The following is a 25578-nucleotide window of genomic DNA, read 5'->3' as shown; positions in this document are numbered from 1 at the left end:
GAGGATTTGTAAAGAGGAACTGGCCTGTCTTGATCTCAATGGACAACTGTAGACAAGGTGGGATTATAGTCTTCATGCTTCTGTGGCTTCCATGCCATGAAGAAATGGTGCTCCAACTCTCTTATTGGGCACAAATTCCCCACTACTGGAGATTGACTTCTCTCAGCTAAGGCATTTTATTAAAGGGCAACATGCATTTAATGGATGCATCTTAAAGGATGATATCCTAAGCTATCAGAATCTATTAACATCTGAGAAAGCAGACTACTTTGCAGGAAAGGAACTCTGAGCAGAAGGGTTCTGATAGGATGGGCCAGTTTTGAAGCCTGGAAACTGCCTGCAAATGGCTCCAAAGAAGGTATCTGCAAGGAGGAACTCCAGACAGAAGACTCAGGGATCAGGCAGTACTTAAAAGAAGAGAAGGTAGGAGATGAAGGTAGGAGATGGCACATTTTGACTTTTTGGCAGGGTTGTCTCCTACCTGCACTGGCTGAGAAGTTTGTGGTGTTACATCGACTCATGCCTGGACAGACACTCTACCAGCACTGACATACAGGAATATGAGAGCCACGTGTATAATAGTAAAACGTTCTAGTAGCCATGCTTTTAAAAGTAAACACAAATGTGAAATTAATCTTAATAATGTATTTTATTTAACCTAATGTATTTATAGTATTTTTATTTCCACATGCCATCAATATGAAATTATTACTGAGATATTTTACATCCTGTTTTCCTACTAGGTCTTCCAAATCCAATGTGTATTTTATACTTTATACGTATCTTAATTTGGACTGGCCACGGTTCAAGCGCTCAATAGCCACACGTGGCCGGTGGCTGTCTGATTGGACAGGAATGCTCTGTGGTGACGTTGGTAAATTCAGCACAGTCCCGGCCTTGGTGGAAGTCACCAGTCAGATATAGCGTTCTTTTTTAATGACTCCTGGTGTGGTCTCCCAGTTCTTGTTACCAGAGCCTGACAGATGAGTCCTCAATTAGGGCTGGCATCCTAACAGATGGTAAACCCCAGGAGAAGGTCAGTTTTATGAGTGTAGGGCTTTGTTCTATTTTACTCACTGCTATATCCCAACACCTCCAGTAGTACCTGGAACATAATCGGCATTCAATATACATTTATTCAATGGATTATATTAGTTTGTCTTCCTAGCTGTAAAGCTAGCATATACATCTCATTTCTAAAATTGTTTTTTAATGTTTATGTATTTTTGAGAGAGAGAGACAGAGTGTGAGCAGGGGAGGGGCAGAAAAGGAGGCACCCAGAATCTGAAGCAGGTTCCAGGCTCTGAGCTGTTGGCACAGTGCCCAATGTGGGGCTCGAACTTACGAGCCATGAGATCACAACCTGAGCTGAAGCCGAACGCTTAACCAACTGAGTCACCCAGGTGTCCCAACACAGCTCATTTCTAATAATTATGTGTGTGAATAACTTTATTTATTTTTAAGAAACTTATCAAACTGTATACTTTATTATTTTATTTATTTATTTTTTAAAGTAAGTTCTACACCCAATGTGGGGCTTGAACTCATGACCCCTAAGATCAAGAGTTGCATGCTCTACTGACTGAACCAGCCAGGAGCCTCTGTCTGAGAATAATTTTAAATTAAGCCCAAACATTATAGAGATAACATTTTTACAACTTATGAACTAAAAGAAAGTCCTAAATCAGTTTTAAAATTAAAAGGAGCTAATCACTCCATTTGTCACACTCTTAGTGTTACTACTGAATATGCATTTTAACCTTTAAAGATTTTCTAGTGGGCATTACACTATAACAAAAAGAGGAAATCAACCCATGATCGTATTTATTATAATGCCTATAACCCCATTTTTTGCTAAATATGTTATTATAGTATTATATAATAAATCTAAGTATTTTGCAAAGTTGTATAATTGCTGCCTGTTCCATAATTCCCTGGAGAAGGACAGATCTGATGAGTGGGTGTATTCATAACAATTGGTCACAACATTTCAGAGTGAAGTCATTGCCTTTCGGAGTTGTTTTTTTTTTTTTTGTTTTGTTTTTTTTTTTAAGGCCCTAATAGAACTTTAATAATTAAGATCATTTTCATAATTATTATAATAACTATTCTTTGTTGAATGCTTATTATATTATAAGAATGATGTGAAGGGTTTCATGTACATTATTTCACTAAAACCTTAAAATAATGCTAATAGTCACTTGCTTAAAGTGATCCAGCTAATACATGATATAGTCAGGATAAAACCCTGGTCTGCCTGGCTCCTGAGTCTGGAATCTTGTCCATTCCGTTAGTCCACCCTCCCCAGTTTTGTAGCGAGAATACTTAAGCCCTGACAAAATTCTGTGATTTATCCCAGATTATATGGCTCAAAAGTGGCAAAGTCAGAATTAAAATCCACATGGGCCAGATCCTCTCCTCTATACAACACAGTCTGTCCATAAGCAAAGCTTGAGGCATGTAATTTATTCAAAACATATCTTTTAAATCATTGAAATAAAAATTTGATCTTCACTTGGAGAAAAACAGTGATTACTGATTTTTAATCTATTTTGCCATTAACAGCAAAGTAATATGTTTAACAGCTAGGGTGGGGATTGGGAAAGCAGGATCAGGGCACTAAGTAGGGCACATAATCTTTGATTTTGGTCCCAAACTAAACGAATAAAATGAACCATTATCTGTGAAAGTGGTCAGTGATTAAATGTTACTAGCAGACGAACTCCACAGAAGGCCACAGAAAACCTTGGTGGAAGCTAAGAAGCATGAAATACGATTGAAAAGGGAGAAAGCTCTCCTGGGTTCACAGACTGGAAACAATCTCTCCAGATTCCTCTCGAGGGCTCTTCCCACACCTTCTACCTACATCTTTGAATCTCCACCACCTGGATGGCTAGGGGCCAGTTAGGGGCCAGCTGGGGGAATGTCCCAGCCCTGGGTGTTTTCAGGGCTGACCCGAGAACGGTCAGCTCTGGAAAAGCAGCAGGTGCCTTGTCAATCTCTATAAACCCCAGGAGAACTTAGAACAATGGCCTTCTCAGTCCTGGCAGTCCTGGCGGCTCTCCTCAAGGCCACCTCCCTTCCATTTAAGTCTCTTTTTATTGAAGCCAGTTGAATGCTGTCTTATCCGCATTAAGGGGGCTAGGGCTGCTCCCGGCTACAATTAGATTTTTATGCTACCTGGGCATAGAAGCTCACTTCATTTTCAATGTCCCACCATTCCGGTAGAGTTTTTACTTTGAAGTTCACAATTAATTTGGGGCCAGCAAACTATTAGATGAAAGGGAAACTACACTGGTACATAACAGTAAAATACTAGCGGGGTTACAGGGAAAGGCCAGTGCAAGAGACACGGGGACTAATCAGCTGTGGGAGGTATGTCGCCAAGCGTCTCAGCTCAAACAACTGAAATTGTTCCTATAACTCCCCTTGCTGGCCAAAACGAAGAGTGACACAAGAAAAAAAAAAATCTGCACACTTCCTGCTCTCCCTGATACCTCCTCTCTCTCTCACTGCATATCTGAATACTTCAAGGTTAGAAAAAAAAAAAAAGGTAAGAAAAAAATCTAGCGTGAAGGGACTAAAATCGATAGTTTTATTTGCCATGTTTTTGATGGATCAGCTATTCAAGAGGGAAATGCACTTTCCCGCTTTGATGAAGAAGAAAGTATCCTCCCCAGTATGACAGTGTTCATGGCATTCACCTTCACTTACCTCATAAGCAAGAACAGAAGTTACGTAGGCAAGGTTTACATCCATAGCACCAGGGAGTCTAGCTATTTCAAAGCCATGACATCCAGCTCATCTCACACATACTGTGTGAAAGTGAATTGTATTTGTTGAATCTGGCACTAATTGTGATGAATTGCAAACACAAGAGTACCATCAATTTAATTATCTTACTGAAACGACATTTTTAATTCAGAAAGAAAATTCCTGCAACATATACGTGTTAAGAAATGGAACACTGGCACTGTACTCAATTTACTCAATCTTAGGGAAAGGTGACATGGGGAAGACAGTCCACCGACTACACAGATTTCTGACAGTTCTATTGTTTAGAGGCTTTGGAAGGTATAAGCAGGTTTCAGCTATAAAAGCTCATTGTCCTTTGAAATTAAAGTGATAGTTCCTGTGCCCTACAGTATTTTCTTATAACAGCAGATTTGTTTTCTTGCTGTTCCACCATCAGTAACAATCCCATCTCTAGGTGAGCTTCTAAGGATATCCATAAACAAATTCTGTATAATCCAGAAAGAGTCTTCTTCTTGGTGGGAAACTACTCCAGAAATTATGTGTATTTGAAGGCCATTTTGAGATTTTACATTAACTCTCTGAAGTTTCCCCTGTGTTATTTAGTACTTCTTTTCTCATGTTTATTTTTGAGAGACAGAGCGAAAGTTGGGGAGGGGCAGAGAGAGAGAGGGAGACACAATCCAAAGCAGACGCCAGGCTCTGAGCTGTCAGCACAGAGCCCGATGTGGGACTCGAACCCATGAACCTGGAGATCATGACCTGAGCCAAAGTTGGACGCTTCATCAACTGAGCCACCCTGGTACACTGTGTTATTTAGTACTTCTCTGTTCTAATAATTTGCAAAATGATGTTTTAATGGCAATTATATTCGCTATTGATGAACTACAGTTCATCAATGATATTCATTGGTGATGGTTCATCAGTTAGCTAATGCTAAGCAAAAGATTTTCAAATATCAGATCATTCCCACTAAAATGTTAAAAAACTGTCTATTCCTGCTTCACCTCATTTATGCCGTGTGTTTAACAATGATGCTAAATTCTTCTGATGACACTGGGCATCGAATCTTTAACATAGGATGTCTAAAACAAGGACAACAATATAGTCTTTGATGGTCGGACCAAACTGGAGCATTGAATAAGACTGAGGGGCTTGGATCTAGATGATGCATTCCAAAAGTGGCATTGCCAAATGGGAGAGCTTACTTGCAAAAATGAGACCAGGACAGTAAGGGCACTCGGAGCACATAATACCAGGAAAACATGACTCCCTCACCTTGTCCTTACCCACCACCTTCTCCTATCTTCACCTCTTTCCCTTTACAGTTTGAGGTGCCGTGGCCCATTACTGCAGCTACTTTCTTGCAAACAGCTTCATTATCCTTGCTCCATTTACTTCTTCCATCACAACTGCCAGGCAAGAGAATGGCTCTGAATCAAACCACCTATCTACTTCTCTGCTGAGATCCCCAGGCTACTGAGCTCATGGGAGAAATCATACAACTGCATGCATCACATTGATTCTACCATAGACCAGTAGTCTCCAACCTCAGCACAGCCTGGTAATCATTCAGCATTTCCCTAAGTGGTTCTTTTTGCCATGCTCCACAGAATTCAACCTCTCTTCATTTTCCCTGAACCTCTGACACCGGCATTCAATCTTCCCTTCTACCCAAAAGACAGAACGGTGCTATTGGGTTAGGTACTCCTTCACTTTTATACCCTGGCCAGTGGTATACTAGTAAATGACCAATAACTGACTCTTTGGGGGTTTGGGGTGTGAGGAAGTTCTGATTTATAGTGTTGATCAGTTTCCATGGTGTAAATATTCCCACAGTGGCTGAATTCAAGCTTTTGATGTATACTAGCCAGCTCTCAAAATTTCTGAAAATTTAACTATTGGCTGCCATGAGCTAGTAGAAGCTGGGTCCTGCACACACTGCATGATGCCCAGAAATTTAAATAGGTACAGAACATCTCCTTCTTCACCCTCTGTTATAGGAGATGTCTCTCCTATTCTCCAATCTAAAGTGAAAGGCTCCCTCCTGCCTTCTATAAGTATCTTTTTCTATTAAAATCCTTCTCTTGGGGCGCCTGGGTGGCTCAGTCGGTTGAGCGTCCGACTTCAGATCAGGTCATGATCTCATGGTTCATGGGTTCAAGCCCTGCATCGGGCTCTGTGCTGACAGCTCGAAGCCTGCAGCCTGCTTCAGATTCTGTGTCTCCCTCTCTCTCCGCCCCTCCCCTGCTCATGCTCTGTCTCTCTCTGTCAAAAATAGATAAACATTTAAAAAAAATTTTTTAATCCCTCTCTTGTGCATTTTCAACTTCCCCCTCTTTATTGGCTAATTTCTTTTTTTATCTTTTTGTCATTCAATTACGTAACTCTCTCCCATGCTTTTCATTTAAGGAAACTTCATTTGATTCCACATTTCTGTCCAGCGATGTTGCAGACCCACTTCTCCAAAGAATTGTTTCCATTGTCTTCTCTTCAGATCACTCATCTACTTACTGGAATCTGGGTTTCCACTGAAATCTCAAAGTTCCTTGTTACTAGATTCAATAGAGAATTCTCAGTCCTTCTTCTACTGACTTCTCTTTCAGCATCTGACACATTTGACCACTTCTTCCTCTCCTTGGCTTCTGGGACACAATGGTTCTCTGATTCTACTCCTTCCTCTTGGCTTCGGTCTCCTATGCAGGCTCCTCCCTTTTGTCCTTTTCTTACTTGTTGGTGCTCCTCATTATTTTATTCTGAGATCCCTCTCTTCTCATTCTACTTGCCCAGGACTTCATCTCCACCCAGGCCTTCAATTACCATCCCTAAATTGATGATGACTCACTGATCCATGGCTCCAGGACATTCCTTCTCCTGAACTTTAGACATGTACTACCCACTGCCTCCTAGACATATTCTTTTGGCTATCTCCAGAGGTACCTCAAGTTTAACATTTCTAACACAGAAATCTCCCCAGATCTCCTCCCCTTCTGTGCTCTCAGCTCAGTGAATGACTGTAAGTTGCCCATGCCAGAATAATCCTCGAATCCCTCTAATATCTCATAGCCAGCAATCACGAAGTCCTGATGATTCCACTTCCAAAGTATCTCTTCCATCTCTCTACCTCTTATCATCCACAGGGCTACCAGCCTGGTTCAGTCACATTATCTCTCCAAACTAGTCTCCTTGCCTCCAGGCTTGCCTCATCCTAATCATTCTCCATTCTGCAGTGATCTCTTAAAAACAAATCTGATCGTGTCACTTGCTTCCCTAATCACTTCTGTTGCTTCTCCACTGTTTCTAGGACAGAGACCAAACTCTAATATGACCTATGAATCTCTGTGTGGTCTGACCCCCGTTTCCAAGCCTCTCCTTGCCTCCTACCTTGTTCCCATTGATCTAAATATTTTTCAGTTCCTAAACATGTTATGAGCTGTTTCATCTCTGGGCCTTTGAATATATGGTTTACTTTGCTGGGAACACCATAATTTACTTCCTGCTGCTTCCCATCCCTCTACCTCTGACTCTTACTCATTGTTAGAAGTTGTTCCCTACATAAGTGCCACTGACCCAGTTCTCTTCACTTTTGTAACCATTGCATTTAACCGTTGCATTTAACCATTGCATTTAACACAATGATTGTTTTGTTGCCTTGTCTCCTTCATAGGTAAATAATCTCCATAAGGACAGGAACTATGTCTATGCTCTTCACCACTGTATCCCCACTGATTTTAATCAAGAAACCACATGTCCTTAACATCACTCCACATCTCCCCCACCCCCAGCCCCTGGCAACCACTAATCTACTTTCTGTCTCTCAGGAATTCACCCCCCTAGGTAAGTTTGTGGTAAGAAATATTTAGCCTGGACCTATATAAGAATATTAAGTTAGTGATTCATGGCAAATTCATGGCACCCTCTTGTGCCTTATTTTCCTTAACTTTGAAAGGATGCCTACTTATTCAAGAACAAAGTCCATAAGATGGTCTGCAGTGTTTAATAAACCACCTATATATCACTTGATTTCCTGTGCAATTTTGTATTGCTCCGTTTCCTATCTCTTGTTTTGGTTAATTCATAGAATTTTCAATTTCATGAGTGTTGGCTTCTGTTGCTAGAAGCAAAGCTTCTCATTATGCTTTGAAGAATCTCCCATTCTGCCAAGCTGGCTCCTTGGGTCCCTGCCTTCTGCTTAATTCCTCCTTGTGCTCTAAAATAGGAGTTTCATCCATTCTGATCTCAAGGAATTTGGATCCCTGCAAGTTAACATTTTGAAACTTGTCTTACATACAAAGTTGTATTGCTCTCATTCAAAACCTATCTTTTGGGGTGCTTGGGTGGTTCAGTCGGTTGAGCATCTGACTCCAGATTTCAGCTCAGGTCATGATCTCACTGTTCCTGGGATCCAGTCCTGCACCTGCTTGGGATTCTCTCTCTCCCTTTCTCCCACCCTTCCTCTCATTTGCTTGTAAGTGCACACGAGTTCTCTCTCTCTCTCAAAATAAGTAAACATTTTTTAAAACCTATCTTTTAAGACATTTTTAGGTTTTTAGTTTTTGTTTTCAGAAACAGGTAATTAAAAATAATAAAAAATAATAGATATTATTTTAAGGGAGAGATACATCTACCATCTCCAAGAACTTCATGGCTGCTTTATGAATTGTAAATGGAGAGAAAGGCTAATGAATCCAACTATTTCCCAAGGATCATATTTAACATTAATTGAGACTATGAGGTACCAGGGACAATGCTAAAATCTTTTTTTCTATTACTTCATTTAAACTCAGGGCAACCCAACAAAGTAGGAATATTGCTACCGTCCTTTTACAGGTAAAGGAAACAGAGATTAAATGACTCACCCAACGTCAGACAGCTAGTAACTAAAGATGAGGACCTTGGTGGTTCTCTGAACTATAGACTCCAAAATCCAATATTGTTCTTCCTGGGAGAAAAAATTAATTGTAAAGTTAAATGGTAGTTTAATCTCATACTGTTTATCCTGAAAAATAGCATTAACTTCTGATTTTAAATGTTTACAGCAACGAATTTGAATATATTCTTGATAATAGAAAAATATAAATATCTATGTATGTTTTGTTTTGTTTTTATTTGAGAGAGAGAAAGCACAGCAAGGGAGAGGGGCAGAGGGAGAGAGAGAATCTTAAGCCGGCTCTGCTCTCAGCCCAGAGCCTGACACGGGGTTCCATCCCACGACTCTGGGATCACAGTCTGAGTTGAAATCAAGAGTGGGATGCTCAACCGACTGAGCCACCTAGGTGCCCCTAAATATGTCTGTATGTTTAAACATGGGCTGTTTGAGAAACGCTTGTGCTTCCTAACCACCAATTTCATTGCTTCTCCATTTGGAGTGTTCACACGGTATCACAGGATAGGACTGAACCCGGGAGGTAGAACAGTGAAAAAGACCAGCTCTTAAGATGACTAAAATCCCTCTTATTTCCTTCCCATACATAACACTAGATGCATATAGCTAAATTGTGTCTTATTTTCCTTTTTGTAATAATTTCAATTATCACAATTTGAATGCTTGGCCCATAGTAGGCACTCACTAATTATCTACTGAATGAATTGATTTGCCCTTTTTTGGAACTCTATGGCATTTACTTCCTAAAGTCAGGACCTGCAAAAAGAGAAGCTTAACACCGAAGAATACTAAGAGACATTCAGCATTATAATTTTAGGAGTTTGTACATTCCACTCAGTCTTAAATATATGCCACATTTGCTCTCTAACTGCTTTAGCTATGTTAGTCTTGTTTCCTTAACCAGATTTTAAGCAAGGACTGTTATTCAATTCTTATCTGAGCCTCGTGGAGCCTAGCACAGTGCTGGTCTTAGATAGTCTATCAAAATGCACATCACATTCTCTTACAAATAGTAATGGCTTAACAAATATCCGTTAATATGGTTATGAAAATTATTTTCAAGGGACGCCTGGGTGGCTCAGCTGGTTGAGTGTATGACTGTTGGTTTTGGCTCAGGTCATGATCTCACAGCTCTGTGGGTTTGAGCCCCATGTCCGGCTCTGCCCTGGCAGTGTGGAGCCTGCTTGGGATTCTCTCTCTCTCCCCCTCCCCCACTTGTGCTGTCGCTCTCTCTCTCTCTCAAAATAAATAAACTTAAAAAATTTATTTTCAAGTTGACAAATTTTGTTGGAACCAACAGCCTCTTTCCTTCTAATTTTCATAAATCGCAACTTCATTTTTTCCCCCAGGTTAACGTAAGTGTAGTAAACAAATTATAATTTTGTAATTTATAAATTTTATAATTTATAAAATTTTAAGCCAAGTAAATATACAAAGTGTAATAGCATTATAAAGAATTTCTCTGCTGTCATCTATATGTTTATAAACCAGGCAAAATTAATTTGATTGCGTGGTCTAAATGGGTTTGATCTTAGCCATATACTAGCATTTTTTTTTCCATACAACTTTTGATTGAAATATAATTCAAATGCTTAAAATTCAACTTTTTAAAAGTATACAACTCAGTGGTTTTAGTTATTCACAAAGTTGTCAAACCATCACCACTATCTAATTCTAGAACATTTTCATCACCCCAGAAAGAAATCCCATATCCATTAGCTGTTATTCCTCCTTCCCTCCAACCCATGGCAACCACTAATCTACTTTTTTTCTCTGTGGATTTGCCTATTTTGGACATTTTGTTTAAATGGAATTATACGATACGTGGCCTTTCTTTTTTTTTTTTTTTTTTTTTTTTTTTAGTTTTATTCATTTAAGTAATCTCTATACCCAAAATGTGGCTCTAACTCATGACCCCGAGATTACGAGTCACATGTTCTTCTGACTGAGCCAGCCATGCTCCCCCTATCGTGTCTGATTTCTTTTACTGGAGTGATGCGTTTAAGGTTCATCATGTTGTATTATGTATCAGTTCTCCATTCTTTTTTGTGATCAAATAATATTCCATTGTACAGATAAACTACATTTTGCTTACCTAGTCATCAGCTGATGGGCATTTGGATTGTTTCCACCTTTTTAGTGCTGCTATGGACATTCATATACAAGTTTTTGTTTGAACACCTTTTTTTCAGTTCTCTTGGGGTATATATACCTACAAAAGGAATTGCTGAGTAAAATGGTAATATTATGTTTAAGTTTTTGAGGAACTACTAATCCGTTTTCCAAAGCAAATGTACCATTTTACATTGCCACCAGCAGTGTTTAAGGATTCCAATTTCTCTATATCCTCCCTAACACTTATTATTTTCTTTTTCTTTTTCTTTTTTTTTTTTTTTAATTCTAATCACCCTAGTAGTGTGAAGTACTTTCTCATTATGGTTTTGATTTGCATTTCCCTATTGACTACTGATGTTGAGCATCTTTTCATGTGCTCTTTGGCCATTTGTATATTTTCTTTGGAGAAATGTCTGCAGATCCTTTGTTTATTTTTTAATTGGGTTATTTGTCTTTATTTTTGAGTTGTAAGAATTCTTTATAAATTCTGTATACAAGTCTCATATGAGACATATAATTGTAAATATTTTATGCTGTTCTATGGGTTGTCTTCATTTTCTTGATAGTAACCTTTTACAACACTAAAGTATTTACTCTTGATGTTGTATATTTAAATTTTTGGTGAACTCCAATTTATCTAATTTTTTGCTATCTATTTTAGTTGCTTATGCTTTTGGTGTCATACCTAAGAAATCATTACCAAATACAAGGCCACAAATACTTACTCCTGTGTTTTCTTCTAAGAGTTTCATTGTTTTAGCTCTTACATTTAGGTTTTGATTCATTTTGTGTTAATTTTTTTTTTAAGAATTGCATTTTATTGAAATTTTTTAAAATTTATTTTTGAGAGAGAGAGAGAGAGCGAGAGAGAGAGACAGTACATGAGTAGGGGAGTAGCAAAGACAGAGGGAGTCACAGAATCCGAAGCAGGCTCCAGGCTCTGAGATGTCAGCACAGAGCTCCACAGAGGGCTCAAACCCATGAACCATGGGATCATGACCTGAGCCGACATTGGACACTTGACCAGAGCCACCCAGGTGCCCCTGGGTTAATTTTTGTGTGTGGAACATGCATTAACATGTGTGATCATATGGACTATCTATTGAAGTTTGTACAGAAGTAGTTCAAAGGATTACAGATATAAGCAGTGGGAAGTGACAGTTTTCAAGTAATCAGAACTCACAGCAAATGTATTTAATATTTAAAAAAATTAATCGGAAATTTTCCTGTCTTGAGGGTAATAAGTGAAAATATAATAACAAAACTTCCTTTGTATATTACATTAAATTCAGTAGCTTTTTCGTAGCATTTGCTTAATCTTTATCAACAGATATTCCTTCTGTAATATTTCTGGCAGGTAAGAGAAATTTTGATACATTTGATACATGTTTGTTCAGAAACATAGCTAAATTTAAGTTGTTCTGTTCAAATGAAGGAGAAAGAAAGAATGAGCAAGATTAGAACTACTTCCCTATTCAGAAGCAGAGTAATGTCAGGTATCTATTCATCAGACCTCCTGAATACCTTTCCTGAACAGACATTTCAATTTGAAAGAATTTTAACAACAGTCTCAACTGCATGCCCAGAGAAATGGAACAGACAGCAGGAGTTTTCAAGAAAAGAACAAAGAGACAAAAATCAAGCAGGTTTGCCAACAGTAGGTCCCTTTGTTTGAAACAACATGAGGACTTTGTAGCAATTCCATCTTAGAAGTTTTCTATAAACCAGAGTTTGAAATTCATCTTGGGGATGAGGGCACTGTTAAATTACTGGGGTCAAATGTATCACAGTTACGTTAACATTGCTTATTTTCCAGAATCATAATTTATAGTAATTCTCCATTAAATTCAGGTTTCTGAGAAAACAAAATTGAAATGATTTTACAAAGTACATTCTCCTAAAGGAGAGATTGATTGCCTGATTGATTCATTGATTGATTACTGCCCCCAAGGAGAGTTTGTTTTGAAAAATTAATTAAAAACTAGAGTTAGAGAGGTTTTTCCTAGAGATTGAAATGGAAGTTATTTTTAGTTTTTTAATAAAATTAGGAAGATTGGCTGTGGGACATTGGTGGCTCCTGAAATTTAATTCACTTCATGTTGTCAAATGCCCTTTCAGTCATTGTACCTTTCATCCTCAAAAGAAAATCTCTTTCAGCAACTACAGGTGAGAACGTTTTGATATGGCACATATACAAAATCATATGTGGCGCTGAGGTTGTTCTTTGGGGACAGTGGTGCCCAATCTTTTCTCACTCTCATTCTAGTTGAAATTTAAAATGCTTTGTTATCAGAAGGTTTTTCCATTTAAGGTTGGCAGCAATTTGACAAGACTATAGACTCAAGCGTGCCTTTGCTGGGGAACGATCGCTGTGCGTTTTCTTGCATCGTGACAGTTGGTGAGTGTGCCTTTCCTTGGATTCTCTGAAATGATTTCCTGTGACACTGGCTTGTTTTTGACCTGAAGACATACTGTGGTCTTGCTTTTCAAACTGGGGTACCAGTGTAAGCTTTGTGATGGCAGAAACTGCCTTGTCGCTGCTATGGCCCCAATGTCTAGAATACTGTCTGTCATGGTGCTCAAATAGTTATTGAATAAAAGAGAAGAGGAAGAAGGAGGAGGGAGGGAAAGAGATGCAGAGACAAAGAAGAAGGGAGGAAGAAGAGAAAAGAGGAAGAGGAAGAAAAAAGAGGAAAGAAAAAAAGAAGCAGAAGTAAAAGAACTGGTGGCGGAAGGGGAAGGAATTGATAGCACATCACAAGGAATATGTGGGTGTGAGGTGGGGAGGAGGGAGGCAAAGCTAGAGGAAAAACATAGGGAAGGTCAATGTTGCCCAAGGAAGCGAGATGGGGAAGAGAAGATTACATCAAAATAAATAAAGAGGCACCTGGGTGGCTCAGTCGGTTACGCATCAGACTCTTGGTTTCTGCTCGGGTCATGATCCCGCGGTTCGTGAGTTCAAGCCCCACGTCAGGCTCTGTGCGACAGCATGGGGACTGCTTGGAGTCCTCGCTCTCCCTCTCTCTCTGCCCTTCTCTTGCTCGCTCACATGTGCGCTCTCTCTCTAAAAATAAATAAAATAAACTTAAAAAGAATTTAAAATAAATATAGATATGTGGAGGAAGATGCAAAATTTGCATTAGGCAATAAATTGCATTCCCTGCTTCCACAGACTCATAGACTCTCATTCTCATAGACTCACAGACTCATAGATTCTCAAGTTGGGAAGGCATCGAAGAAGTCATTCTGTCACATCAGCCATATCTGATCCCTCAATCCAAGATTGGTGAACTTTTTCTGAAGAAAGTAAGATATTTTAGGTTTTGAAGGGCATAGTCTCTATCACAACTGCTCCATTATGCCATTGTAGCATGAAAAGACCATACGCATACACAGTATGTTAGAAAAAAAAATGTGTACAGCCTTGTGTCAACAAAAAACAGGTGGCGGGACAGACTTGGCCTGTGGGCTATATAGTTTGCTGACCATACCTGCATATTTTCTACAATATTCTGACAATGCTTATCACCTCTGTCTGCATCTGCAGTGACAGGGAACACACTTCTTTTCAAGGAAAACTGTTCCATTTTTGTATGATTGTGGTTATAGAAAGGCATTCTTTATATTGAGTAAAAATATGCTTTTGGTGTTATGGACTGAATGTTTGTGTCTCCCTAAAATTTGTACATTGAAATTTAATCTCCAGTGTGATGGTATTTGGAGGAAAGACCTTTGGGAGATAAGGAGGTCATGAGAATAGGGTCCTCATGAATGGAATTAGTGCCTGTGTAAGAGGACAGAGGGCCAGCTTACTTTTACACAACAAGAAATCAGTAGTCTGCAACCCAGATGACGGCTTTCACCAGAACCTAACCATGCTGGCACTGTGATCTGGGATTTCCAGTCTCCAGACTGTGAGAAAGAAATTTCTAAGCCACCCAGTCCGTGGTACTTTGTTACAGCAACCTGAACTAAGCCAAGTACTATCTTAGCGTTTATTTGTTTGTCATTGTTGTTTAAGATACTCTAACCTAATGATTTAGTACATGATACTTTTTTTTTTTAAGATAGCTTCTGCTTCTAGTTAACATGGAGTAACAAGAATGTGATTTACTCACCCGTCTGAAACAACTAAAAACACTGAACAAAATGTAGGAAACAAGATTCAAGGAAACAAGCATTCAAGATACTGACAGTAGGCAACAAAGGACAGTGATCTCTGCCGGATAGGAAACAAATGAGGGAAGACTATAGCTGCCTCCAGCTTATTGCCTAGAGTGAATTTCCAGGACTCAGCTAACTGGGAGCCCGAGGGGAGCCCAGCCATCTCTCTGAGTTGAGGAGATGGGGGTGCAAGTTTGAGGGAGCCAAGGCCAGTAGCACTCGCAGAGCAAAGCACAGGATCAGAGAGCGTGGCCCAGAGGGACAACTCTGGAGATGAGCAGAGGGGCCCCTTTAGTATTCGGCTGAGTGCTGCTCAGTGAATGTGTGTGAGGAAATTACCCAAGGTCAGGGAAAGAACCACCTGAAGAGATTACAGGGAAGAGTAAAGAGTTCTTGGACCTCGTCAAAGGCCAGAAATAGTTCCTGTTCCTAACAGCCAGATTGGAAAACCTCAGAATTCACAGATACGGTGTAGAATACTAAGATGAGTCTTGCCTCAGTAATGGGGGGAAATTATTCCCAGGCCAAATGCTGCTCTGGTCATGGATAAATGAACGTCAAAGTTAGATCTGAAAGGATCTAAGTGTTTCCAATATGTTTTTCTCTATACATAACTACCCATGATAAATTTTAATTTATAAATCAGGCACAGTAAGAGATTAACAATAACTAAAAATTCAATAGAACAATTATAAAATATACCGTAATAAAAGTTATTTGAACGTGGTCTCTTTCAAAACATCTTACTGTACTGTACTCACCTTTATTATGATAATGTGAGATGATAAAATGCTTACATGATGAGATGTAGTGAGGTGAATGACACAGACCCTGTGACATAGTAGTAGGCTATTATTGACACTCTGACAGTATGTCAGAGTGTCATCTGCTTCTGGACCTTCGTTGACCAAAGGTAATTAAAACTGCAGAAAGGGTGGGGCTCCTGGGTGGCTCAGTTGGTTAAGTGTCCGACTCTTGATTTCAGCTCAGGTCATGCTCTCAAGGTTTGTAGGTTCGAGCCACACATCAGGCTCTGTGCTCTCTCTCCCCCTCTCTCTTTCTCTGCCCCTCCCTCACTCACACTCTCTCTCTCTTTCAAAAATAAATAAACAAACGGGGGGGGGGGGGGGGAAACAAACCCTGCAGAAAGTGAAACAATGGAAAAGAGGAGACTTCTGTAAATAAATGGTGAGAATACCCAGCCATAGATCATCCTTGCATTCTGAGAGCACTCAATCCAGAGTGAACCCTGCTTCCTGGGACTCTACCACAAATCACAAACTACAGCCCCAATCCTATCACAGGTCTTTTTTATACCCTGTTCCCCATGGTGTGCATTCCCCCTCACTGCAATGAGTGATAAACACAACCTCTTCAACTGTTGATGTGTTCTTGGTGGCTTTGACTGGAAGGCATTGCTATTTCAAATATATTATTTAGTGTAATCTTCATAACAAGAGCATAAGCCTGAGTTTAGAGAGGATCATAAGGTGCCTGGAGGTTAATTTAATTAGAATTACAAGCATAAAGAGACAAATCAGGGATTTTAACACAGGCTTTTTGTATGTTCCTCACTATGTTGAATGACTGAAGATGGGGAGCAAGACAAAGAAGAAAATAGGGGCACCTCGGTGGCTCAGTTGGTTAAGTGTGCGACTTCAGCTCAGGTAATGATTTTGTGGTTTATGGGTTTGTGCCTGCATTGGGCTCTTGCTGACAGCTCAGAGCCTGGAGCCTGCTTCAGATTCTGTCTCTCTCTCTCTCTCTCTCTTTCTCTCTCTCTCTGCCCCTCCCCTGCTCACACATTGTCTCTCTCTTTCTCACAATTAAACATTAAACAACAACAACAAAAAAATTTTTTAAGAAAAAATAAAGATATTCAAAAAGAGACAAAAGATTTTTTTTCTCCTGTTCTTTAACAGTCACTTTCATGGAGCAACATCTCCATCTTGTGATATGTTATAATGCAAGTTTGTAACTAATTGGATTTTACAACTATAGTCAATCATTCGATGCAACCAAGATTTAAAAGAATTATTTTGCTATTTGCACTATAGGCAAAATAAAATTAAGCCATTCAATTAAAAACCACAACTAATGAGAAAAGAAATGTTTTTTATTGTTATCTATGGTACTTTTTTTCCCCTGAGAGATTACCCTATTGTATGCTTTCACTTTAAAATAATGTCCTTGGGTTGCCTGGGTGGCTCAGTCAGTTAAGCAGGTGACTCTTGATTTCAGTTCAGGTCATGATTTCATGTGGGATCGAGCCCTGTGTTGGGCTCCACAATGAATGTGGAGCCTGCTTGGGATTCTCTCTCCTTCTCTCTATCTCTCTCTCTGTCCCTGTTCTGTTCCCTCTCTCTCTCTCAAACTAAATAAATAAATAAACAATTTTTTAAATGTTAAATGTTGGGATGCCTGGGTGGCTCAGTCGGTTAAGCATCTGACTTCGGCTCAGGTCATGATCTCACAGCTTGTGGGTTCAAGCACCATGTCAGGCTCTGTGCTGACAGCTCAGAGCCTGGAGCCTGCTTCGGATTCTCCCACTCTCTGCCCCTGCCCTGGTTGCGCTCCGTGGGTCTCTCTCTCTCTTGAAAATTAACATTAAAAAAATTTTTTTGTAAAAAAAAAATAAAATGTTAAATGTCAAAAATAGCATACACAGATATATCCCTTTACTTTTTAAAAGATAAGTAGTATCAGGGTGCTTAGGTGGCTCAGTCAGTTAAGCATCTGACTCTTGATTTCAACTCTGGTCATGACTCACAGTCATGGGATGGAGTCCCATTGTTGGCTCCTGGATGAATGTGGAGCCTGCTTTGGATTCTCTCTCTGCCCCTGCCCCCTTCAAAATAAATAAATGAACTTAAAAAAAAAAAAAAAAAAAAAAGGTAAGTAGTATCTGCAACTAAGATACTACAGAAGATAGGATGAATTCTTCTGTTTTTCATTCATCAGTTGTAACTGACCTAGATTGCTTAAATATGAGACTGCAGCAGCAGGAAAGAAATAAAGTAGGAAGAACTCATTTAAAAAATGATTAGGAGTCAGATAGAAGATAGAAGGGTGGAAGAAAAACACTTCATGCTGGAGCATGTGAATATAGTAATAAATATATTCCTAAAAAATGGTACTGTCTGAATTTTAAGGAAATGTTTTCTAAGTTGTTTGAAAGAGTATAACTGAAAGTTTAAGACAAAGTAGCATTGGCATATGGAGCAAGTATTGTACAGACAGACTTACACTAAAAAAGTTATTTGTTGATTTTCTAAAATTCAAATTTAACTGAACAGCCCGTATATATAATCTGGCAACCCTAACTGTACATCCATTAAAAAAATAAGAAAAAAAGCATAGACAACTCATCAGTTTACCAGCAGATGGCTCTCTGAATCTAGTTTAGAATAAGATAGTATACTTAAACCTAGTGATGAATCCTTATTGTCTCAGAGTTTTTGTTGTTTTGAGTGTTTCATTGGTCTGGTGTGATTGGGTCTGGTGTGGTGGGGGAGTGGGAAATTTTTATTTAGTTATATAAAAACATAAAATATCTTTTTTCACCATTTCATATGACTCTTCATGATCCTTAACTTTAGAATATGAAAAGGAAATAATAATTTAATTTGCAATATTTTTTCTTTTATATTTGTGCAAGCATTTATTTTTTATTTAAAAATTTTTTAAGTAGGCTCCACACCCAGGGTAGAGCTCAACACAGGGCTCAAACTCACAACCTGATCTACCTGAGCTGAGATCAAGAGTCTGACATTTAACCAACTGAGCCACCCAGGTGCCCCTATTTGCTCAAGCATTTAAATGCTAAGGCAACATGTATAATTTCAGTGAAAAGTGACTCTGACATTTCACAAAGTAATTCTGTGCCTATTGTTTTATGTATTTTGAGCTTTGGGTCAGGGATCTCCATAAAACCATACCTTTACCTCTTTCATGCATTCTGATTTGCTAGGATATTCTAACACTGAGGCATGAGCGTTGTTTCAATTTAAAACACACATCCAGAGCTCCCAATGAAATCACTGATTCAGCAGAATTTTGACTTGCCACAATTTTACTAAGCTTTTGCCAATGCCAAAATGTCTTGATATGTTCAAGTCTATGACTTACTTTCTAAGAAAAAGTATTCTAGAAATAATTATTGTCTTCAAATCTATTTTGTCTGATAATGGCAGTCACTCAAGCCTGTCTTTTGGTTCTCGTTTGCATGGCTTTGATTTTTTTATCTTTTCACTTTCAACCTATTTGTATCTTTGAATCTAAAATATGTCTCTTGTAGCCAGGATATAGTTGGATTTTTAAATCCATTCTACTAACCTCTGCTTTTTAATTGAGTATTTAATCCATTTACATTTAATGCAATTACAGATTAGGTAGGATTTATATTCACCATTTTTCTTTTTTTTTTTTCTGTATGTCTTATGTCTTTGTCCTTTTATTCCTCCATTTCTGCCTTCTTTTGCAAAAAAAAAAAAAACCTTTCAAATAGATATTAAAAAAATTTTTTTAATGTTTATTTGTCTTAGATTGAGAGAGAGAGAGAGAGAGGGAGAGATGGAGCACAAGCAGGGGAGAGGCAGAGAGAGAGGGAAACACAGAATCCAAAGCAGGCTCCAGGCTCTGAGCTGTCCACACAGAGCCCAATGTGGGGCTCCAACTCACAAACCGCAAGATCATGACCTGAGCCAAAGATGGACTCTTAACTGACTGAGCCACCCAGGTGTCCCTTGAATAGACATTTTAAATAGACATGGGTAAATATAAATATTAAAATAGATATTTAAATATCTTTCCCCTATTGACTTTCTCAGTCTCTTCAAATCCTTCTCCACTTACTTTTTTCTTAGTAAATAAATCATAGACTTCAACATATCAAGAAACAAATACAAAAAAACAAAGAGACTTGCTTGGATTATGCAACTAATGACAACATTAGGACTAAAAAACAGGTCTTCTGATTCCATCTAGTTTCAAAGTTCCCACTACCACTGTGCCATGTAAGTGGACTGAGTTCATCTGTGACAAGATCCCTCTAATGTCTTTTTTGCCAGTTTTGAATTTCTTATATTTTCTCCCTCTTGTTTCAGAGGAAGCATTGTTTCTCTAACTCTTTTTTTTTCATGTTTATTTATTTATTTATTTAAATAATTTATTCATTTTTTAGTTTACATCCAAGTTAGTTAGCATATAGTGCAACAATGATTTCAGGAGTAGATTCCTTGATGCCCCTTACCCATTTAGCTCATCCCCCCTCCCACACCCCCTCCAGCAATCCTGTTTTCCATATTTAAGAATCCCTTATGTTTTGTACCCCTCTCTGCTTTTATATGATTTTTGCTTCCCTTCCCTTATGTTCATCTGTTTTGTATCTTAAAGTCTTCATATGAGTGAAGTCATATGATATTTGTCTCTGACTTATTTCACTTAGCATAATACCCTCTAGTTCCATCCACGTAGCTGCAAATGGCAAGATTTCATTCTTTTTGATTGCTGAGTAATACTCCGTTATATATGTGTGTGTGTGTGTGTGTGTGTGTGTGTGTGTGTGTGTGTGTGTGTGTGTATACCACATCTTCTTTATCCATTCATCCATTGATGGACATTTGGGCTCTTTCCATACTTTGGTTATTGTTAGTGCTGCCATAAACATTGGGGTACATGTGCCCCTTCGAAACTGCACACCTGTATCCCTTGGAAAAATACCTAGTAGTGCAATTGCTGGGTCATAGGGTAGTTTTATTTTTAATTTTTTGAGGAACCTCCATACTATGTTCCAAAGTGGCTGCACCAGTTTGCATTCCCAACTATCTAACTCTTGAATTCAAATCTCTTAACACAGTGTTTCCACAAGTGCAGAGGCAGCACCATTAAAGGTATGGAAGATGGGGCACCTCAGTGGCTCAGTCGGTTGAGTGTCTGACTCTTGGTTTTAGCTCAGGTCGTGATCTCGTAGTTAATGAGTTAGAGCCCTACGTCAGGCTCTGCACTAACAACGCAGAGCCTGTTTGGCATTCTCTCTCTCTCCCTCTTTCTCTGTACCTCCAGCTCTCTCTCTGTCTCTCAAAATAAATAAATAAACTTTAAAAACTAAATAAAAATGTATGGAAGAGGATTTGAAGTGATATGCTGAATTAGTATTGAATAACAAATACACACTGAGAAAGCTGCTTTATCCAAGGCTCTTTTGATCCTTCTGATGAGGAGAAAGTCTCATTTTTGTATTGGTGTTTAACACCTCTCTACCATTGCCCATTTTCCTTTTTAACTGAGGGAAGTCAACCTTTTTTTTTTTTTAATTTTCTTTTATGTTTTTATTTTATTTTTGAGAGAGAGACACAGTGTGAGCCGTGGAGAGGCAGAGAGAGAGGGAGACAGAATCTGAAGCAGGCTCCAGGCTCCAGGCTCCAAGCTGTCAGCACAGAACCCTACACAGGGCTCAAACTCACTGTGAGATCATGCATGACCTGAGCTGAACTCAGGACCCCAACCAACTGAGCCACCCAGGTGCCCCGAGAGCAGTCAACCTTAAGCCTGGAGCCTTGATACCCAGCTTCTAACTAGAATTTAATAGTATTATTTTATTTTTGTTGTGATGATTTTCATTTATGGCACTGATACTGATTTTCCATTTATAATTTTCTATTGAAGTAAAACTGTGATCCTGATTTAAAAGAAAATATTGAGTAGGGGCACCTGGGTGGCTCAGTTGGTTGAGCGTCTGACTCTTGATTTCGGCTCAGGTCATGATCCCAGGGTCAAGGGATCGAGCTCTGCATCGGGCTCCGCACTGAGCATAGAGCCTGCTTAAGATTCTCTCTCTCTCCCTCTGCTCCTCTCCCCTTCTTATGCGTTCTCTCTCTCTTTAAAAATATAATAAAATAAAATAAAATAAAATATTGAGTAAATTGTATAAATGGTAGTATATGGATATGGAAAAATAATCCACTAAGGTGGTGCTTGAATGACCAGCTCTGGGAAAATACTGTGTTGGTGCAATCTATTATAACAGTTGTCTGTCATAACCTTCCTTTCTCCTGGGCCACAAAAGACAGTCAAGGGCTGGGATGATAAGCCTCCTGAACCTCCATTCCCCATTGCATTCCAGGTAACTCAAACTCTTCCTTAGTGCTATGTCATATTTGGCTTCCAAATTTCAGAATGTTGTTTCTAATGGTTCTGTCTCTGAACTGCTAGAGTCTGGACTTTTATTCCTCTCCACTTGCCTCACCCTTCAGGACTCTGCTCCATCCTGGTTGTCTGCTGCTTCCAAATTAAGAAAGATTTTTTTCCCTCCTCTGCAAGTGGTTATGGCTCTTTTGGTTAATCTTTGATGGGCTTGTGCAATCATATTTTGATTTTTCCAAAGGCATCTTTACACTGTCATCTTACCACTTCCTTTTCAAGTTGTTTGGGACAAATTTCCACAAGGAGCAGGGAAGAGGACACTTGAGTAATGCTACCCTCTATGATATGCAAAGTATTCCTTCACACCAAGCCTCACCCAGCATCAGAGGATGATGTTCACCCACATCAGAGTGAGTTTCCTGCCTTCTTGGCATCTACCATTCTCTTCTTCTCTGGGATGGGATATTTCAGTACCTGACCATCAGTCTCCAGATGTAGCTTACCCAGGGGGTCTTGGGGATCCTCAGACAAATAGGGCTCCTGATGCCTGCCCTAATACCCCAAAGTTCCCAGTTGGATATGGCTTAGGTCCACAATGGAACACTAGGTAACTTTATAAAAGAATAATGACAAGCATTGTTGCAAAAAAAAAAAAAAAAAAAAAAATCAACCATTATTTCTAAGTGGCAATAATTATAAATTGAGTTCTGATGTTTAAAAACACAATTTCATTTCTGTAGTAAGCTTCAATGGAAATGAGCACAGTTTATATGTCCATATTAACTTGAAGCAAGTGAGAAAATGTATTTTGAATACCTACTTGGCTAATATACACTGGCTGCTAGCTACTAGCTACTAGCAAGGAATGTTAATTTACAAATATTTCAAATACTCTACCCCCTGGGGAAAGAAAATCAGTCCTTTAAGTTCTTTTAGTAGAAAGCTCCAGGTAACTAACTTTTAATTTTCTACACCATCTCTGATTTGATGTTCTGATCATATTACAGAGAGCAACTTAAACAAAGACCACACTTTTTACTGCCTTGTTTTCACAGCAGTTGATCCACACACCTATCTCTATGGTGACTTTTGTACTGTCCTCTCTGAGATTTAAGTCCACAATGAGACCATTAACCAGATGTGAGAGGTAAGAAGGATTATACACATGATTAGAGTAAATAGTAACCATGAATTCACTCACCCACAACTGTTGGCTTAAGCTTTACTTTGGGGATGGAGACTCTCATTAAATCTTGTTTTCAGTACAGCGAACTGTCACTTACATTGACCTATCATGGAAAAATAAGAAGTTCCTGAAATTATATTTTAAAAGACAATAGTATTTCAAAGTTTATAGCTAGCTATCGTCTCACATTTTCAGCAAATTTTACTGTGTACTGTGTGATGCATGGTAAAATGTATCATGACCCCTGAGGCATCTTCATATTTGTAATCTTCTGTGCATGTGAAAGACAGTGATATTTTGCTAGTATCTGGGCATAAAATGGTATTACATATAATAAAAATAAAAAGAGATAATAAAACTATTTAAGAGTGTGAGTTTTATGGGCTATGTGGTAGCGAGATGACAGGAGGGGGAATACAGTATGTTCACAAATATTTATAATAAAAATTGAAGGGTGCTCAAGTACAAGTATATCTATTCATTAATTTCTTGAGGGTTAAGGTCCCTGATCATTTCTGCACATTCATTTTTACTTCCAGGGCCAAACATAATGCCAGATACATGGTAATAACTTAATATATATTTGTTACTTGACAATCTGGGAATAATGGAAATGAGACGACTAGCGGATGAAGGGTCAGAGATAGAGGCTTATAGCAGAGACTGCTAATTGTTCCCCAGTATCCATTCTTCTTCCATAGCAACGGTTCCCTTGATTTCTAGTTGGACACAAATGCAAACCCCCTTTGCTGCTAGGTATACCATGTGACTAAGTTCTGGCCAATGGAATGTGAGCAAAAGTGATGTGTGTACTTTTCAGGTTATGTCCTTGAAAGGAATGGGCAAGCCTTCCCTTTCCTCTTAGTTCCCCCAACCACTGCTATGGTATGCCAGGGTGGTAAGCCACACTGGACTAAGTTGAGAAGAGCAAAGCCCTTCCATGGAGCCTAAAATAGGAGTGTGGGCCCTGACAACTTTGTGGAGGAGAGCCGCTGTGCCAACAGGACTTTATGTGAGAAATAAACTGGTTCCGTTGAGGCCAATGGTTAGTTTGCGTCTCTATCACAGGGGTTAAATTTATATCCTAATACAATCAGGAAGGATTTATAGAGGCAATGCTTGCACTGAGTTTCAAAGATTGAGTAGGAGTTCACCAGGTGGACTCAAAAATTAAAGTAGCCATATTAAAACCCTCTGGGGAGGCTTATATTTGTTCCCAGTTCCATGCTAGAATCTGGAGGGTGGGACAAATTTGATCGTTTGTAGGTCCACTTCAGCAAAGTTTCTTTGCAAGCAACTCCTGGAAAGGAGGGATGCGGTTTTAAGTTGGCAAATACCTTTACCCAACTTGCCCTGGAAGATTCCGTCTAATGTGATATCCATTGTTCTAAAAAGTATGAAAATAAAGTAGGCTCGTCTTTTCCCCCCTTTTCTTCAGTAGCTCTACACTCATCTGTTTTAATATTTCCTGCGCCTCTGCCCAACGCGCCAAGGCGGGTGCTGTCAGCGACACAGAATTCTTGCTTTCAAGAAGACCGACCTGGAAGTGTCGGGAAAGAGGGGGCCACTTGTGGTTTTGGGGAAGTCGAGGACCCTCGGGACGAAGCGATCCAACTGCGCAAAGGGTCTGGGGCTGGCGTCGCGGAACTCTGGAGGAAGAGCAAACTGGCCGGGTGAGAGGCGGACCCGGCCAAGTCCCGCGGGAACGGCCCTCGGCGGCGTCAGGCCACGCTCCAGGTTGCCACGGAGACGGGGTCGCGGCCGGCCGGCCGGCCGACCGCGAGAGGTGGGAGAGGCCGACCCTTGCCCGGCCTGAGCCGTGGGTCCACCCGCGCCCCGCTCCACCCAGCTCTGCCGCCGCGTCCGCGAAGGGCCACTGAGCGTGACCTGGGGAGGCCAGAAAGCGCGCTCTGCTTTCGGGAACTGGAGCGAAGCGAGCGCCGGAGGTCGGGGCCCCCCACACCCCGAACACGGTTGGTGGGAGAGGCTGCATTTAACCCAGAACTGCCTTCCCGGGCCGCCGCCGGCGCCCCGCCGTCCCGGGCTCCCGAGGGCTCTGTTCAGACACCGGCCTTCGGTGCCCCAAGCGCAACGGCTGCCGTGTCTCAGTCCCCGAAGCCCGGGGAAACATCCGCCCTCCTGGGTAGGGGGCGCCCGTGGGGCCGCAGACGCGGCTCGTGGGGAGCGCTACCCCCAAAGGGGCCTAGGGAAAAGTCGCTTGGGAGAGGATTCCCGAAACACCTTCCCACCTCCCCTCTCTCTGAGTGTTGGGGACGTTTGGTTAGGTCTTGTACGGCCCCAAGCATGGGACGCTCGGATCCGCCAGTAGATG

The 25578-nt window shown here is 40.0% G+C and overlaps 1 protein-coding gene and 1 long non-coding RNA gene across 6 annotated transcripts in view; one reads left to right on the top strand and one right to left on the bottom strand.

Annotated features, from left to right (window-relative positions):
• Nucleotides 1–24952, bottom strand: part of LOC122218293 — a 37284-nt gene extending 12332 nt beyond the window's left edge. Inside the window, exons 1-4 of one of the 3 annotated variants that reach the window (XR_006201978.1) lie at nt 24787–24886; nt 23262–23349; nt 13641–13817; nt 8613–8695 (exon numbers count right to left, since the gene is read on the bottom strand). This is a non-coding gene — a long non-coding RNA (uncharacterized LOC122218293). Of the gene's footprint in view, nt 1–8612; nt 8696–13640; nt 13818–23261; nt 23350–24786 lie in introns of all 3 variants that reach the window. The other 2 variants (XR_006201977.1, XR_006201976.1) reach the window with 2 other exon arrangements.
• Nucleotides 24953–25020: 68 nt separating this feature from the next.
• NSUN7 (NOP2/Sun RNA methyltransferase family member 7) overlaps nt 25021–25578 on the top strand; it is a 52017-nt gene continuing 51459 nt past the window's right edge. The window contains exon 1 of one of the 3 annotated variants that reach the window (XM_042936531.1): nt 25021–25192. The gene's annotated coding sequence lies outside the window, so the exon portion shown is untranslated. Of the gene's footprint in view, nt 25220–25578 lie in introns of all 3 variants that reach the window. The other 2 variants (XM_042936530.1, XM_042936532.1) reach the window with 2 other exon arrangements.

The sequence above is a fragment of the Panthera leo genome, chromosome B1, assembly GCF_018350215.1.
Source record: "Panthera leo isolate Ple1 chromosome B1, P.leo_Ple1_pat1.1, whole genome shotgun sequence".
Classification (NCBI taxonomy): Eukaryota; Metazoa; Chordata; class Mammalia; order Carnivora; family Felidae; genus Panthera; species Panthera leo.
The sequence above is the reverse complement of the archived record's forward strand: the minus strand, read 5'-3'. Positions and strand labels throughout refer to the sequence as shown.